The 19,103-nt window shown below is 36.5% G+C and overlaps 2 protein-coding genes across 2 annotated transcripts in view; both read right to left on the bottom strand.

Moving 5' to 3' along the window:
- Nucleotides 1–12,253, bottom strand: part of grik4 (glutamate receptor, ionotropic, kainate 4) — a 220,526-nt gene extending 208,273 nt beyond the window's left edge. The window contains exons 1-2 of the mRNA XM_077610706.1: nucleotides 12,145–12,253; nucleotides 10,739–11,026 (exon numbers count right to left, since the gene is read on the bottom strand). The gene's annotated coding sequence lies outside the window, so the exon portion shown is untranslated. The remainder of the gene's footprint in view (nucleotides 1–10,738; nucleotides 11,027–12,144) is intronic.
- arhgef12a (Rho guanine nucleotide exchange factor (GEF) 12a) overlaps nucleotides 1–19,103 on the bottom strand; it is a 73,241-nt gene that overhangs the window by 6,488 nt on the left and 47,650 nt on the right. The window lies entirely within an intron of this gene.

Raw genomic sequence — 19,103 nt, 5'->3', positions numbered from 1 at the left:
AAAAATTTAGATCTATAAAAAACGGAATATTCAGGGCTTTTAATCCAGTTCTTTTAATCCAGTTATTTAAAAAAATCTAAATATTATCTCTAAAATGGTCCGGCCCAGGTGAAATCAAGTTGACGTTAAAGCAGCCCGCGAACCAACCCGAGTCTGACACCCCTGCGGTAGAAGATCTAAAATTCCAGTCTTAAAATTGTCGTGGTCGCACTATGAAACAAAAAGTGACAACTCATGCAAATAACGCCATTCCTACGTATATAGTATAAACTTCTTAGGTAGGTCAGCATCTATCCATGCAGGTGCTTTATCTATGGCAGCCTGCCTTCCACAAATTCATCACATTGTTTATCACTGTCTGAACTGCTGACAAAGAGCCCACTAGATATGGATCATCTTAGACAGTTAGATCAGACCCTCCTAAGGGAATTCTGTGTGCTTTTACGACCAAAATAAAAAAAGTAGTTACTTTAAAAAAAAATAAGAGTCACTACTGCCGGTGATATTACGCAACTCCAATATACAAACAACAGGCAGAGGCGAACATCTGGTATAAAAATACGGCGAGTTTCATTGCTTTGCCGTCTTGTCATCCGTCTTTTCATGGATGAAGGTTCACTCGGGGCTTTTGGGAACAGCATGTGTGCGGCTCCTAATGGAGGCTATGGCGTTTTTTTGCGCTGGGAAATGAGGCAGCAAAAGTTGGGATATTCCACAGCTGGTTAACCTTTGCGAAATGTGACAAAGCAATACATGGGGTGACTCCAAAATGGGAATGTTTGAAGAGGGTATTGGCAGACATGAGCAAATGACGGCAACTGCAAGATGGCAACCTTGAGCGAGTTAACCTCCACCGTTTTAGGAATTAAATATACTGTGTCCCAGTTGTAAATGAGGAATTTCAACAGCAGGTTTTAAGAATTACCTGGCAACCCATTCAGGGTGTCGCCTACCTACTGCCCATAATTCACCAAGCTAGGCGAACCTTGTGAGGATAAGCGTAAAGGAAAATGAAGAATGAATATTAAGACTGGTTTAACACCGACAAGGGCCAGACTCCTCATTTTTCAAGGAGATCGGGGTGGAAATAAAAATCAAAAAAATATTATCAAGCCTTAGCTAACTATGATCGATAGTGGATTAAAAAAAAATCTTCGATTATGGATAAGCGTCTTAAATTATGACGATGTATCAAACCCAATTTCAGCTATTATAATCAATGGCTGACTTCTATTTTTCCTAAATAAATCACAACTATTTTAATTACTTTTATTCATTCTCATGGACCATTAAGACTAAAAGGTGTCAGACTCGGGTTGGTTCGTGGGCTGATTTAACGTCAACTCGATTTCATGTGGGCGGACCATTTTAGATAAATACATTTAGATTTTTTTTATACATGGATTAAAGGCCCTGAATATTCAGTTTTTGTACAGATCTAAAACAATGTTTATTTTAGCTTTTTTATATATTTTTTTAGATTTTACAAAACTAAAAACACAGAAAAAATGATTAAAAAATTACAATGATTGATTTAAAAGGGGGAAAATGAGGAAATTTAATATACATCGATACTCTTCATTTTAATTTGATCCTAAAACAGAAAGTCAGCACTCATGATTTACTTTCCCGGGCCGCACAAAATGATGTGGCGGGCCAGATTTGGCCCCCGGACCGCCACTTTGACACCTGTGATTAAGACAAATCATTGTGTTTTTCCCCACAATATTTTATTCATTTTGCCATATAAGATGAAGTACTTATTTCAAGTATGATAAATATAGGCGAAATTGTCTTTTTTTTCCTACCGTCAACTGTTCAAATTACCTTTAAAGCAAGCATTCAACCTTGAAGAATGTTTTTTTCCCCGATTAATGCCGTGTATGAAAAGGGAAGCCAGTGTCATTCCGACGTGGACTTCATCATGTGAGTCTCATTGTTAGCGTAACCTTGGACTGAATGACTCCACTTGCATTAGCACACTTGACATGATAAGTATTAGTCGCACGCATTGCCTTTTTATGAAGGCTGCGACGCGCTTCGGGTCATCCAAATGCTTTTTATATTTACTCGACTGCCGTTATTCAACGAACGTGGTCGGTTGCTCACGTTTCCGGCTGCCGCGATGATAGATCGAGCATTTAAATGGCGGAACGAGTATTAGGGCAAACCGGCTGTAAATCTCACATCTGGTGGAGGTTAAACCTCAGGTCTGCTAATTTCCATCTTATGGTCTTTTCGGAAGGATGCAGAATTCTATATGATGTAACAGACCGCCATGTTTGAGCGATTGGCGATGTGGTTGACTAAACGAAGCAGATGGATAGAAGAGCGCCGTTCGGCAAGAGACTTGGGTCGTTTGGTTTAATTCCGAGAGTGTCTGATGCTAATTAACCTGAAAACAATCAGCGGAGCTCGCAGAGTAAATGTCACACAAACCCGCGGTGACCTGCCTTGTATTAACAATGTGCCTTGAGAATATGGCCACCGAGCTAAACAGAATGGCTGACATTAGAACGCTAAGCAATTGTTTTGACACCCAACATTGGAAAGAGTACCAAAAGGCTCCGCTTTTTTTTTTGTTTTTTTTAGGGGAACGGTCCAAAATATTGTGAAAATGCCCTTTTATTGACTGAACTTGCTCATAGAATGAAATGAATCCACATGCCTTTACATCAAGGGTGTCAGACTCGGGTTGGTTTGCGGGCCGTTTTAACGTCAACTTGATTTTATGTGGGCCGGACCATTTTAGATATAGTATTTAGGTTTTTTTTTATAAATGGATTAAAAGCCCTGAATATTCCGTTTTTTATAGATCTAAAACAATGTTTATTTTAGCTTTTTTAAATATATTTTTAGATATAATATTTAGATTTTTTTAATAAATTGATTAAAAGAACTGGATTAAAGCCCTGAATATTCAGTTTTTTTATAGATCTAAAACAATGTTTTTTTTATATATTTTTAGATATAATATTTAGATTTTTTTATAAATGGATTAAAATAACTGGATTAAAATCCCTGAATATTCAGTTTTTTATAGATCTAAAACAATGTTTATTTTAGCTTTTTTAAATATATTTTTAGATATAATATTTAGATTCTTTTAATAAATGGATTAAAAGAACTGGATTAAAGCTGTGAATATTCAGTTTTTTATAGATCTAAAACAATGTTTTTTTAATATATTTTATATAAAAATATAAAATATATATAATACGTATATTTTGCAACATTTCTTTCAAAAGAAGCCCACCTAAATTACAAGAACTACTTGCGTTCTGTTGATTGGTAATATTTGTTTTTGCCAATGTCTAATCCAGCGCCATGCTACACTAATTAGCCAAGTGTGGATTGATAATGAAAAGTCACGGGCATGAGTCACAATACCTTTGAATATTTATAAGGCCTTGCTTCATTTGAGCAAGGGATTACAGTTAAATTAGCCACAGATGGAAGTCCATTTCATTTCCGGTTTGGACGGCGAGAGGTGAATATTTCCCACTCGAGAGGGAATCTCAACATCTGTGCCGACCAATGACGTCACCAAACACTCTAACTCCACCCATTGAAACAAATACCAATCCCTATGTATTTGAACTGCCCGCCCAAAATGTACACAAAGGGCCAAAATCACAAATAAAGCAGTTGATCAAATCGAAATGGCCGAAATTGCAGGTCTGACTTGGAGCCAATCAGACGAAGGAGTGATGTCACGGCACCTACAACAATACCAATCTTTCAAGACCACGTTTTCCTTGCATCATCCTCAATGCAGCACACTGTGAAATGAACAAACTCACTTGTATGATATTCAATAGTCTTCCTTTGACTCTTTCACTTCCATCATTCCATACCTCATTTTACATTGCTTGATCTTTAATAACAACCTTCAAAGCAACCTCAAGTGCAAATACCCACTTTAAAACATGTCTATTTCGTCCACGTTTACAGCTTCTGCAATCTATTCAAGTGACTGCCTACCACACACTTGACACTTTTAGCAAATATAACCATCGCAGATTCCTTGAGAATTAAAAACCTCTCATCAGCAGTCTCATTGGCTTCATTACTTTGACCTTTAATCCATCCAACATTGATTATTTCTGGTAAATGTGACACAGGCGTGATTATCTCAACGATAACAAGGAAACGATATGTTCTCGTCACGCCTACTAATTCATTAACAACTAAAAAACAAACCGTTTTCATCATATACTAATGATAAATATGTATCGTGATGAATTAGAATTTTTCTCATCTCTTAACAATCGAATCCTCGCATTATGAGCCAAGTATACACCAAGAATACTGCAGTATTTTCCCACATCTCGACACCTGCAGTTTTTTTGCCACCACAAGCAAGCACACATAAAACCCACACGAGGAAAAGCAGCTGCATTAAATTCCGCTCAGGGGGACCCCAAAATTGAATTTACAGCAAGTGGAAATGGATAACGCACGACTAGTTGAACCATAAATGCTATAAATCTGTATTTATGACACCTGAGATTGTATATTTGGGATTTTTTTTAATCATGTATGCTGCCAATAAGAAAAAAGCCTCCAAAGGGCTGAAAAAACATGTTTTTTTTCTCGCATATTTCTTTTTTTTCCCTTTTATTCTGTATGCAGAAAACAACAAAACATTGTGGTCAACTACCTAACTTTATAAAACATTTACCTAACTTTATTTTGGTTAGCTGGGTTCCACGACAGGCAGAAATGTTTGTTGTTTTATTTGTATCATATTATTTTCTGTTTTGTTGCTAGGCAGACTTTAGATCAGGGGTGTTTAATCTTTTTTTAGGGCTAGCAGAATCAAAATAATCCCAAAATATAAAAAGATAATGCAAAATATTACACTGTTGAGAAATTTTGGCAAACAACGAAAAATCACAAAAATCAAGAAATCACAGCCAATATGATGAATTAAGCCATATTTTTAATACTACGTTCATGTAGCGCAAAGTAATATAATTTAAGTTTCCTTTAATTATTGGAAATTAGTAGATACACTGTTTAACTCACTCCATTTAAATGCGACCAAATGTAGATTGAATTTAAGCTTCATTTGAGGGCCATATTCCATATTTTGCTGCGGGCCAATGAAAACTGTTTAGCGGGTCGCTGGTTTAGGTTTAGATGGTTTATTAGTCTTGGCTCACATTGTATTAAGTGCTAATATTATGGAATCCACTATAAGAAGTAAAATATTCACCTGTGATTGACTGGCCAGCAATGGAGGGCGTGTCCTACTTTTCATTTAATCGTCCACGGGCTATTGATTTGCCTAATAAATATAAATGAGAAAAACAGTAGAGCTCCATTAAGGCGGGACTCCACCAACTTTGTGGTAGGGATGAATGACCACACCGTAAAACTTTTATGAAGCCTAATAAATGTATGTATGCTCACCTTTTTACAGCACCGATTGTCATTTCTCTGATCGCGTCAATGACATTGTGGGGTGGGCTAAATGGGCGGATTGGATATTAATATATATATATATATATATATATATATATATATATATATATATATATATATATATATATATATATATATATATATATATATATATATATATATATATATATATATATATATATATATATATATATATATATATATATATATATATATATATAACTGTCTACAAAAGTTGTTTCTGCTACCTAAAACTTGCTATTAAGCAAACAATATAAATTAATAACTAATTAATTAGTGTTTAGCTGAAGGAAAGTGATGTGAGTTTAGAAACAATTCGGTAAATTAGGTCTGATTTTGATTGATTATTTATTTGTAACGATACGGGGGGAGGGGTCATTTCATAATTGCTTGGAGACGAAGCTTATAGGTCGGATGGGTCGCCATAGCCAAGCACCCCCGTCACCAAGACAATTAAATAGAAGCAGTTATTGACTTCTTGGAAAGCCCCTGACAAAACCATTTGATTGACAGACCAATCCTTTCAAAGGCAATTTGCGAGACAGAAAAGGCATAGACAATGAAAAAGGTAATTAAAAAAGTCAAAAGCCATAGAAAGAAAGCCATTATTTTTTTCTATTTGTGTTTTTCAACGACGAAATACGACATTTTGATTTATTCCACCTTTTTTTCACTTTATATTTAACTATTTTTTTACATTTCAGCAGTACTGTGATGTCATACTTTTTATTCCTGGTAACAAGTGTCATGTTACATCACGTGGGATTATGTTTTTATGAAGTATATTGAGATAAATATTTCACTTCTAATAGTGGATTCCATAATATTAGCACTTAATAAAATGTGAGACAAGACCAATAAACCGTCTAAACTTAAACCAGCGACCCGCTAAACAGTTTTCATTGGCCCGCAGCAAAATATGGAATATGGCCCTCAAACGAAGCTTAAATTCAGTCTACATTTTGTCGCATTTCTCAGCTTTAACACTAAATAGAGTGAGTTAAACAGTGCATATCCATAATTTCCAATCATTGAAGGAAACTTAAATTATAGTACGTTGCTTTACATGAACGTATTATTAAAAATATGGCTTAATTCATCACATGGGCTGTGATTTCTTAATTTTTGCGGTCAGATATTTTTCATTGTTTGCCAAAAGTTCTCAAGTGTAATATTTTGCACTATCTTTTTATATTTTGGAATTATTTTGATTCTGGTAGCCCTAAAAAAAGTTTAAACACTCCCGGATCAAAAATTTGCCCAGCAACAAAACAGAAAATGATGACAAAAAAGAATGTTTTGACCCCCAAAAGTCTGTCATTGTTGACTTTTGACTCATTTGGATATTAAATGGTCAACAAATGTGAATTACCGTATTTTCACGACTATAAGGCGCTCTTAAAAGTCTTAAATGTTCTCCAAAATAGATAGGGCACCTTATAATCCAGTGTGCTTTACATATGGAAAAAAATTAAAATATGTCATTCAATGACGGTGCGCCTTATAATGCGGTGCGCCTTATAGTCGTGAAAATACGGTATTCTCTCTTACCCTTTATACATTGAATATAATTTAAAAAAAACTACACAGCTATGTTCCTATGGCAGGATACTAAAGATTAAAAAAGTTAGAATTCATTTTAAACCATGTTCCACCAGGAATTCAACCTACGCAACTGTTATTAAAAAAGAATGAAAGATAGTGTACACACTCTTAAACCGGCGATTGCACCGTCATTCCGACTTTATTTTCCTCATGTCTTACAAAATGGTCAAGAATATTTACTATGACTTTAATCACATGACTAGAAAAAAAGTTGAAACACCCCCTGATCTAAAATCTGCCCAGCAACAAAACAGAAAATTATGACAGTTCTGTATAATGACTGAAAAAGCAAAGTGCAGGTAAACAAAACGCTGGTTTCCTCTTGGAAATTGTGTTAAAATTAAAGTGCACCATCCAATGAGGCAACAATCTGGTGTTCACTCATCAGAATTTCACACGTTAAGAAGCTGAACAAAGCCCTCTCAAGGGGAAATCCCTTCCCAGCTTCCCTCAGGTATGTCCAACTCATCTCATTCGGCACCACAAGGGATTTGAAGTGAGCCATAATGAGCACCCCCCTTCACAGCCTCGCCTCGCCCCTTTTCCTCCAACTCTTTTTTATCTTTAGTCCAAATAAAAGCACAACATTCAGCACGACAAACATTTCAAAGCAGTGTTTGAATTTGCATCCATCGGCGAGTGCGGGTACGAAAAACGCTGATGAAAAACACTCGACGAGAAACATAAGCTACACCCAAGGAAAACTTGTCAGCATAACCTAAAAAAAAATTAAATTAAATAAAGCCAATGGAAGATCAGTATTGCAAATCAATGCTTCTAACGGACATATGACATAACGCACGACATCTTTCCATTCTAAAAACAAATTAGCCAAAGTAATAGACCAAGGGTGTCAGACTCGCGGTTCGCGGGCCACTTTAACGTCAACTTGATTTCACGTGGGCCGGACCATTTTAGATATAATATTTAGATTTTTTTTAATATAAATGGATTAAAAGAACTGGATTAAAAGCCCCGAATATTCCGTTAATTATAGATCTAAAACAATGTTTATTTTAGCTTTTTTTATATATATTTCAGTTTTACAACTAAAAACACAGGAAATTTTGATTAAAAAATGACAATTATTGATTTAAAATGGGGAAAATCAGGAAATGTAATATACATCTATACTCTTCATTTTAATTTGATCCTAAAATAGAAAGTCGGCACTCATCATTTACTTTCCCGGGCCACACAAAATGATGCGGCGGGCCAGATTTGGCCCCCGGGCCGCCATTTTGACACGAGTAATAGATGAATAATCATAATAATTAGCATCATTACAAAAGTCCTAGGACCCTAACAGGCCCATTGTTTTCATTTTGAAAACAACAAACAGTTGCAAATTATGACAAAAAAAGAATGTTTTGACCTCCAAAAGTCTGTCATTGTTGACTTTTGAGTCATTTGGATATTAAATGGTCAACAAATGTGAATTACCGTATTTTCACAACTATAAGGCTCACTTAAGTCTTAAATTTTCTCCAAAATAGACAGGGCTTCTTATAATCCAGTGTGCTTTACATATGGAAAAAAAATTCAAATGTGTCATTCAATGAAGGTGCGCCTTATAATGGGGTGCGCCTTATAGTCGTGAAAATACGGTATTCTCTCTTACCCTTTATACATTGAATATAATTTTAAAAAAACTACACAACTATGTTCCTATGGCAGGATACTAAAGATTAAAAAAGTGAGAATTCATTTTAAAACATGTTCCACCAGGAATACAACCTACACAACTGTTATTAAACAAGAATGAAAGATAGTGTACACACTCAAACCGGCGATTGTACCGTAATTTCGACTTTATTTTCCTCATGTCTTACAAAATGGTCATTAATATCTACTATGACTTTAATCACATGACTAAAAAACCTATTACCCCAACGTATTTGCACTTTTAGCACCCATTTCTTGCCATACAATTATAGAGACTTAATCACATCACAGCTTTATGATAATGAACCAAAGGAGTTCATGCTGAAGTATAATTGGACACGTTAAACTAATTAACTATCCTGACCGAACCACGTCGCCTTCTTCCTTCTCACCACCAAAGTGTCACGATGTGCTGCATATTAACACCATGGCATAATTACCTTTATCGCTTTTATCTCACTGACCAAATCTCCAAAAACACAGCTTTGTACTTACTAAAAATATGCAAATAGTAACTATCATTAGTTAGCGTGAGCTCGTGTGTCATTGGACGAAATAATGGCCCGTGCAAAATTAGAACTCGCAGGCTTGATCTTTGAAAAAGTGAAAGTCTGTCACGGTGTTAACTTGCAGCTTCTTAATCGTACAAAAAAAAAACGATGTCATAATTAGGACGTGGCGTAGTGGTCGTAGAAAGCGGAAAAACGGCGTCAAACCCTTCGCCGCCATCATGGAATTGACAACCTCTAGCTAGGATTCACACTAAGAATTCTATCCTGATTCAAAAGCCTTTCAAATAATACAAACATTAGTTTTTTGAAAGACTATAATGACCGTGTAGGTTTCTATTTGTCAACATCCTCCAGCCTGGAGTCGCAATTAGGCAGCATTCACACGTTTTTCCTGCTTTACACGCAAGCCGAGTGATAAATGTATGAGCTTTGGGCAGACAAAACAGTGCAGCATGAATACTACATCCCATAAAGGCTTTGTTGCATATATAAATCACATGTAGAAAAAGAAGAAGGCAAGACGCCCATTGGAGATTATTCTTCAATTATAGTTTCAATACTGCTAAGCCTGCTTGAGGCTGGTTTGGAACTAGAACCTGTCACAGCTGGTAGACCCAAGCCCCCCTGAAATCCATCACAGGGTATATGTCAGGGGTGTCCAAACTGCGGCCCATTGCCCAGCAAATGATGAGAAAAATAGGGACAGTGGCCCGCATAAGAAACTTGAATTGAGCCATGTTCAAGCAAATGGAGAAAACTTGCATTCAATAGTGTAAATGAATATACTAACTAATATACAGCATCTTGCATTGACAGTTGTAGACATTAAAACCACTTGAATTTGGAATGCTGGGATTGAGTGATCATGTCTAACTGCAATTGACGTCAATAGACGTCCAAAATGCATTTTATTCGACTCGTGCATTTAACAAATACAAGTGAAGGGATTTCAAATAGGCCCTCGCATGCATTAATTTGTTTTTTAAGCAGCCCATAGATGGGGAAAAAAATTCTGGACACCCCTGGCATACATATCCACATGAGCAATAAGAATCCTAACAGCTCATATTTATAATAAAAATGGCAACTATACATTTTTTTAGCCTTACATACCACAAATAAGAAATAGGATTGATATGCAGTATAAACCATGGAATTGCCATCATTTCCTATTTCTCTTTAAGCCACATTACAACATATATTTTCATTTATTTTTAGGTTTATCATTGCTACTTTATCCAACAACAGTTGCCCTACTGAACAGCTATTTAAAAATTGCATGATGAGCCACAAAAAAAGCATACAATTTTCCCTATGAGCCTTCCCCTGACTGCAGGCAAGTAATTGTCCACAAGAGGGCACCAACCGTAATGAAAATCCCCGCAATAATTAGGCTCCAGCAAGAGTGACAAAGATTAAGTTAAGCATTTCAATTCAACTGCCTTCACCTTCACATCAGACCCTAAAAATTCCACATCAATAAATCAAAACAAAAAGTATCTTACCTGCCTCTTCTTTCCCCTCCGCTTAAGTCAGCTTGTTCTATTTTTTCCTCCTCTCCAAATCAAAGCCAACTGTTCCTCCTCGAGAGACGACGAGCACGTCAAATAAGCCCAAGAAACTGCGCCTGTTTCTCCTTCCCGTCCAAAAGTGAATCTCCGAGAACGGCAAGAGTCGGTGCGCATCATCCGGGAAGAAGAGTTGCATGTTGGCTCAGCATCACCTTCACGTCGCGGGGGGTCCACGTCACCAAAGCACGCATTTGGTGGTCGCGCTGCGCATCCCGCATCCCACTAAAGAGCGAGAAAAAGAGGCAAGCAAAATCATCAGGACCATCTTCTTCTTCCTCTCGCCTCTCCCTCCTTTTTTTACATGTTGAGCAGCTGCGCGTGCGCGTGTGCGTGTGCGTGCGTGTGCGTGGAGTCCCGTATGCTCAACTGCATCCACTGCAGTCCGCCGAAGGATGCTGAGCCGACTGAGTTGAGCTTTTTTTTCTTTTTTTTCCTCGCGCACACGCACGCACGCGCACGCGCAAATCTGATGACTGGCGCGTGCCTGCCTCTCAGCACGATTCAGTGCTAACATATTTTATCGAATCCTAGTAGAATTTGGCCATTTGCATTAAATTCATAAAGTGGCGTTAACACCGGAATCGTCAAATCATCAATATTTAGCTCAAAAGGAGGAATAAGATTGCACTGTGTGCTTTATAGAGAAAGTTTGCAGCCTTTTTTTCTATTAGACAAGGATTAACAACATGCATATACATAGATATAGTTACATTACATTCTATGTCTTTTTAGAAATGGCCAAAAATGGCAACTATGGGGCATCATTCAGTGCCAACATTTGGAAAACAGAGCTCGAAAAGTACATCTAGCAGTTGTTTTTTATTCTTAGCACATCCCACATTATTTTACTGCCGTACCAGCACAAATAATGCAATCAGTATCGTTGCTACACTAGATTATTCCTTTGTGAATTAAACATAACTGTTTATTTTGTGTATACTATCAAAAAGACCCACGTCTGCTTGCGTTGGTGATCGTAACTGGCCCTTTAAGAGGACCAAGTTCACTTGACCTTTTATATTTTCATCCATTTACTCCCATAAGAGCAGCATGCTTGCTGATAAACCATCTACATGTTTCACATCTTATCATACATGTGTAAATAAGACACATAACTACTAAGAAACCCCTGCAATTCCCTAATCAGAGTCACGGCGACCATGTTGTTACCGCCTCAATTCACCGGAACATTCTTTTTCATTTATGTTGCATGCATACATCGGCAGGGCTTTAATCACTCTCTTTTTCATTTACTTTGCATATTTACTTTAATCTCTATACTTTGCTGCTACTCTGAAGAAAGCATTGAACCAAAATAGAACATATCAAACTAAACTTACTTGGGGAAAACACAGTAGAAGTGAACACAGATGTGACATTGATGTTGACTTGAATTAAAACAGGAAGTAAAAAGACACAAACAGGGATAACAAGGAAGTGAAAAACAGGTGGTTGACTTGAGAGTTAAGGAAGAAAAGGCAACAGGTGATGTGAATCAGATCATCAAGGAAGAGGAGAAGAAAAAAAAAACACCATAGACTTGAGTTTGAGTTGGATTTTTTTTAACTAAAGGGACAGTACATATTATTGAACATGCACATATTCATGTTAATGAACATATATATGTAAAAATGTAAGATTATAGCTCAAAGTTGATTTTGAATTGAAATGAGTGCTTTTATTGTCATTATACAAGTAAAATGAGGTTAAAAGCTTTCACCATGTTGTGCAAAAATGTCAATTTTAGCACCAAAATGCCACCGGATATTGAATTGAATGCTTTTTATTGTCATTATAACAATATTGTGAGATTTTAACTATGTAAGAAAAAAATCACACTTATAAATGCACTTAATAATTCACAAAATCACAAACAATTGTTCACAGTTACTTACTCTTTTCATTGTAGCTCTATCAAGGACAAACATTAAAAAAAGAATAAATTTCCATCACAATAATGAAACAGTGCAGTTCATCTCAAAGAATAACACCAATCAAAAATACCATAATTTGAATGAAATACAAACAACACTCCCAAAACCAAAACTATAAAATATTTGGGATGGTAATATTATTTAAAGCCCACTAGTAAAATACATTATAATTTACATACATCTATATACATGTAAAAATGTAAGATTATAGCTCAAAGTTGATTTTGAATTGAATTGAGTGCTTTTATTGTCATTATAATATATATAATGAGATTAAAAGCTTTCACCACATTGTGCAAAAATGTCCATTTTAGCACTAAAATGCCACCAGATATTGAATTGAATGCTTTTTATTGTCATTATAACAGTATAGTGAGATTTTTAAAATATTTCATTTTAATTTAAATTAATAGTGCTAAAGTAAGGCGGCCGGCGGATGAGTGGTTAGCGTGTTGGCCTCACAGTTCTGGGGTCCTGGGTTCAAATCCAGGTCGATCCACCTGTGCGCAGTTTACATGTTCTCCCCAGGCCTGCAGGGGTTTTATCTGGGTACTCCGGTTTCCTCCCACATTCCAAAAACATGCATGGTAGCCTAATTTGACACTCTAAATTGCCCCTAGCTATGAGTGTGAATATGAATGGTTGTTTGTCTCCTCGTGCCCTGCGATTGGCTGGCCCGAAGTCCATTGGGATAGGCTTCAGCACCCCCCGCGACCCTAATGAGGATAAATCAGTTCAGAAAATGAACTGCTAGAGCACAAGTGGCGGCCCGGGGGCCAAATCTGGCCCGCCGCATCATTTTGTGTGGCCCGGGAAAGTAAATCATGAGTGCCGACTTTCAGTTTTAGGATCAAATTAAAATGAAGAGTATAGATGTATATTAAATTTCCTGATTTTCCCCCTTTTAAATCAATAATTTTAATTTTTTAATCCATTTTTTCTGTGTTTTTAGTTCAAAAATCATTTTGTAAAATCTAAAAATATATTTTAAAAAGCTCAAATAAACATTCTTTTAGATTTATAAACAAACGGAATATTCAGGCCTTTTAATCCAGTTCTTTTAATCCATTTATATATAAAAAATATCTAAATATTATATCTAAAATGGTCCGGCCCACGTGAAATCAAGTTGACGTTAACACGGCCCACGAACCAACCCGAGTCTGACACCCTTGATCTCGAGTAATGGCTTCATATTACAGCTCACTTTGACATTAGAAATAAGACAATTAAAAGAACGACCTCACTTTAGGCCCAACATGAAATATTCAGATGTTATCTACACCTAAAGTAACACATACCCGTCACTTCAGCACTATCTGCCACATCTGAGGGAAAGATATCCCACCTAAAGTGTACTTCACGGCCGTAGTATGCGAGGCTTTGCATGTGAATAATTCATTGAAATCTCTACATTTGACAACTCGGCCTTTCACTCAACCACGACTACCTGAAACATCTGCCAGATTTCTCAACAGAAAGCAAAAGTGACACTTCCTGCTTTTCCTTTATTCCCACGTTTGGGCTTCTTGGAGGGGATTGGCTGTCATTCGCACGGCGAGGCAAGACAGTTTCGTTCCTCGCCACCCGGGTGAAAAGTTTACCGCCATCTCAGGAGTTGAGATCCCGCTGACCTTTCCATCAACGCCAGCGGCCGTCCGTGCATTTTCTGGCGACGCCTTCAGCGGATCAATCCAACCCTCCAAAACTATTTTATGGCTATAAAACCTCTACTGCAGCTACAGCTGCAACACATAAAAAATAATCAATAATAACCTCATACAATTGAAATATTATTTAGGAATATAGGCATATTTTACTCACCAAAAATCCTTTTTAACTGTATACAATATCCATCCTCCTTCTTTTCTATCGCCATCGAAGCTAATGCTGAAAGTCGAGCCTGTCCTGTTGTATTTCTGGCATACGTTTTTATTCGATTTAGTGCTAAAAATGTTCGTTCCCGGTTGTGACAGGAGTTGCTTTGGAGTTGTCCAAACTTTCATAATGATGTCCAGCTTTTTTTTCTTGAAAAGTCTGTCTTGAAAATGGCTTTAAATTAACACAACAATATATTTGCTTGTGCAGCTCGCTCCAGATACAGTTTTGTAGCTCTGGCTAATCACTAGCCAATCATAGTTGGTGAAAGCAATGACGTATCCCTACGCCTGTGACAAGGCATTGTGGTGTTGCCAACTCGAAATCTGATTGGGGTAAAGCGACAGTCTTATCGACGCTTGTTTAATGCAGCAGAGCCTGCAGAATTGATTGTGAAGGCCTTGAGGCAGATTTCTGACCCTGGCAACAGATAATGGCTGAAATGTGATTGGTTAAATGCTTCAATATGAAAACACACATCTGGAAGCAGTGCAACCAGGGGGAAAATCAATGAAAGGAAGCTAACAGACAATTTGGAATTATTTAATAAGTATTGATGGACAAAATATAATATATGATTCAGATATTTCTTAGGCCAGCAGAAAAGGCCTTGAAGGCCCTGACGGCCCGCCACTCAACGCTGATCCTACAGCGTCCACCTCACTCTTTGACGCCCCATCAACACGTTGACGTCGGGGAGGACGAGTTCACGAAAGTTACGTCGGCTCGCCACGGCGTGCAGCGTCCGCTTCTGAGGAGAATTACAGTGTAGAAGTAGCAGCCACCTGTTTTATGGTAATTGAGAGGAATGGATGCAATTTGTATAAAGGAGATGAATCACATCTTCAAGCGTATGCTGGCACAAATGCGCTGCGGTTAATAGGCGATAAGGGAGCTACGAAGGACAACAAAGGATCATCGCTCAATATCTTCAGCTCAACTTCCAGCATAATCATCAATTCAGCATTGCCACCACAAAAAAAAGTGCCAAAATCTCATTGGCTGCTATCACGCTGTATTTTGTTTAGCATGCGGTAGGTGGCTTGGGTGATTTTAATATGGAGATTGGAAATATTTTAAATTGGATGTCCCTGTTCCTTAAATTCGGAGTGAAGTTTTTCATAAATAGTTGAAAAGAATGCAACATTATTAATGATTGTTGGATTTTTTTAAGGACCTCGATCAATGCAGCGTACTGTTGGATTGTTTGCATATTCAGCCATTCTTTTGCGTACCACAAGAGGGAGCCCAAGTACTCGCATTACTGTCTTAAATCCATGTACAAAACCTAAAATATACAATATTATCTTAATTTATCGCTGTGTAACTGTGCTTAAATACAATAATGAATGAAAATGCCATTTACTTTATTTAGTTTGACGGTTAATATGACAATAAAAATCTCAAAACCTTTTTAATTTTAAGACTTTATTCACTATCTGCCAAACGGCTGCAAAATTAAAATGAATTCACCACCACCATAATATACCTATCACAACTTTTCCTCAATTATTTAAAGCACAAGTACAAATGTATAAAACACCACTTCATCAGATCACTTTAAAACCACCATTGCACTCGATATATTACAAAATCTCAAGGACTATTCTCAAATAATTACAAATCCATCCGCCGCAACGTAAAGAGCCACTTGTGAATCAAAAACATACCTCGCTACCAATAAAATCTTTTCATGCCAAAAAGCCCTTGTAGCAACAAAAAAAAGAGGCTTAAGGAACACACTGATAAGTGTCACCATTAAAAAAATAAAGATGATAGCAAAATTCCAGTCCTGTTATGTGGAAGGAAGATTTTTTTTCCTTAAAAGCACATCACAAATGAACCTTTGTTGTTGTTTTTCAACCGCGTTTGGATTAAAGCTACTCTATTCTGCACAGCTCACCTACAGTGGAGAAAAAGCGGGTTCCCTGTTTACGGGCTCGAGGGTAAACGAAAGCATTATCCGGCAATCAACGCAAAGGCGCTGGACGATTTACACGACGGCAAATGCAATTTTGCGCTCCCGCGTTAAGGCCTCTTGAAATTATTATTGGAGCAGAGGGGGAAGTTTACTCTATCGCCCATTTTCTTCCATATTGGGATGAAAATTGGATTGTAATGCAATATTTATGGCTACAACTAATGAGAGTAGAATTGATGTTAATTTTTCATCCATCCGTGATGAGTTAAAGTGTTGTGGTAGGTTGTTTACTATATTATTTTTTTGTTAAATTATCGTGTTTTGAAATCTCACGACATTTTTTTTGTTCAGGTAGCTGCTTACTAGGCTGTGGTTAAATTATTATTGTGGTTTTTAGGTTTATTTTATATGTTAAAAATGCATTTAAATGCTTGGGTATTGTTTTCAATCAATTGAAATGACTGTTGTTTAATTTGCATGCTTTAAACTATTCAAGGGCTTTGTCTGTTTTTTTATTGGTGATATTATTGTGGATTTATTTATTTATTAGTTGATTATTTAGGTATTTATTTATTGTGTTGTTATTTGTGCACTTTGTGGTGAAGCTTTAAATGTCATTGTACTTATGTAATGACAATAAAAGGATTCCATTCAATTATAATTCAGGGAACTATTGATTGAAGAAATAATAGAAAAATCGAGTATAAATGGTAAATATTCATTTATAGCCTAGCATGCATGTTTTTGGGATGTGGCAGAAAACCAGAATACCCAGAGAAAACCCACACAAGCACAGGGAGAACATGCAAACTCCACACAAGAAGGTCCGAACCTGGGATTGAACCCTCGACCCCTAGAATTGTGAGTCTGACCGATCTCCCACAATGATAAATACATTTTTATAAAAATACTATAAATTGTTCGTGCATTCTGCCAAAATCTTTAATGATTCTTTATGTAGTGCATTTATCAAGGTCGACACTATCAGGGGTTGCCAAAACCAAACAAAATAAACAAACATTTCTAAAATAATAATCTATAATCATTTATAGGGAAAAAAAGACAATGAGAAGATTCAAAGTAAAAAAATAAAAAATAAAAATCAATCAAATAGAGGCAATCCAAGCAACAGTTTGCCAACCAGTTGCCACTACCATATGTCAGTGTTGTATCTACTGCCCTCCAGTGGGGGAAATAATACGCCATTTAGTGTCAAGACATCTTGTCACGGTCACATTTCCACTGTGGGAGTGATGCTTTGTGCATTGTTGCATTTCCACACTACTGTATACATGCGTGCATGTGCACTCTTAATGGGGCGTGGAGGAAAACCACAACCGCCGCAAAACCAGTACGCTGCACTGGGGGCCATAAAATGCTGCAATTAAATGGGAACCGTCAGCTAAGTGTTGCATTGACACCTCTTCGGAATGACGCCTCACGGCAATTTACCGATGAAATCGAAACTATCCAGGCTAAAGTGGAAAAGCAATGGGAGGGGAAAATGACTTTTTCCAAGACCTGATCACAAATCTAGTTGCATCTGTGGAGGGCCTGAACGCCTCTCCACTGGGAAATCAACCACCAAGTTAATCTCTTATTATCTTATTTCTGAGAATGGGTTCTCGGGATAACTCTTTTTGACAGTTTTCCATAACTTTTGCATGTCAAAGTGACCCACAAACTATTTTAAGATGTCGTTAAACCAATAAAGCTTTCCATTTATTTAGGGCAAGGATGTCAGGCTCGGGTTCGTTCGCGGGCCGCTTTAACGACAACTCGATTTCATGTGGGACGGACCATTTTAGATATAATATTTAGCTATTTTTTTAATTAATGGATTAAATGAACCGGATTAAAGGGCCTAAATATTCAGTTGTTTTATAGATCTAAAACAATGGTTATTTTAGCTTTTTATATATATATATATATATATATATATATATATATATATATATATATATATATATATATATATATATATATTTAGATTTTACAAAAACAAAATTGAACTAAAAACACAGAAAAATGGATTAAAAAATGACAATTATTGATTTAAAAAGGGGGAAAATCAGGACATTTAATATACATCTATACTCTTCATTTTAATTTGATCCTAAAACAGAAAGTCGGCACTCATGATTTACTTTCTCGGGCCGCACAAAATGATGCGGCGGGCCAGATTTGGCCCCCGGGCCGGCACTTTGACACCTGTGACATAGAGTTTAAGACGTGGTGATGTTGACATTTTGTGTTCTGTTACTATAATAAACTTGACAGAAAAAAATCACACTTATAAATGCACTTAATAATTCACAAAATCAAAAACAATTGTTCACAGTTACTCACACTTTTCATAGCAGCTCTATAAAGGACAAACATAAAAAATAATAATAAATTTCCATCACAACAATAAAACAGTGCAGTTCATCTCAAAGAGTAACACTAATTAAAAATACTATATTTTGAAGAAAATACAGTATAAAATATTTGGGATGGTAATTTTATTGAAAGCCCACTAGTAAAATACATCATAATTTACATACATCTATATACACTGGTACAC

Source organism: Stigmatopora argus, chromosome 10 (assembly GCF_051989625.1).
Source record: "Stigmatopora argus isolate UIUO_Sarg chromosome 10, RoL_Sarg_1.0, whole genome shotgun sequence".
NCBI lineage: Eukaryota > Metazoa > Chordata > Actinopteri > Syngnathiformes > Syngnathidae > Stigmatopora > Stigmatopora argus.
Note: the sequence above shows the minus strand (reverse complement) of the source record. Positions and strands in the feature narration are given on the sequence as shown.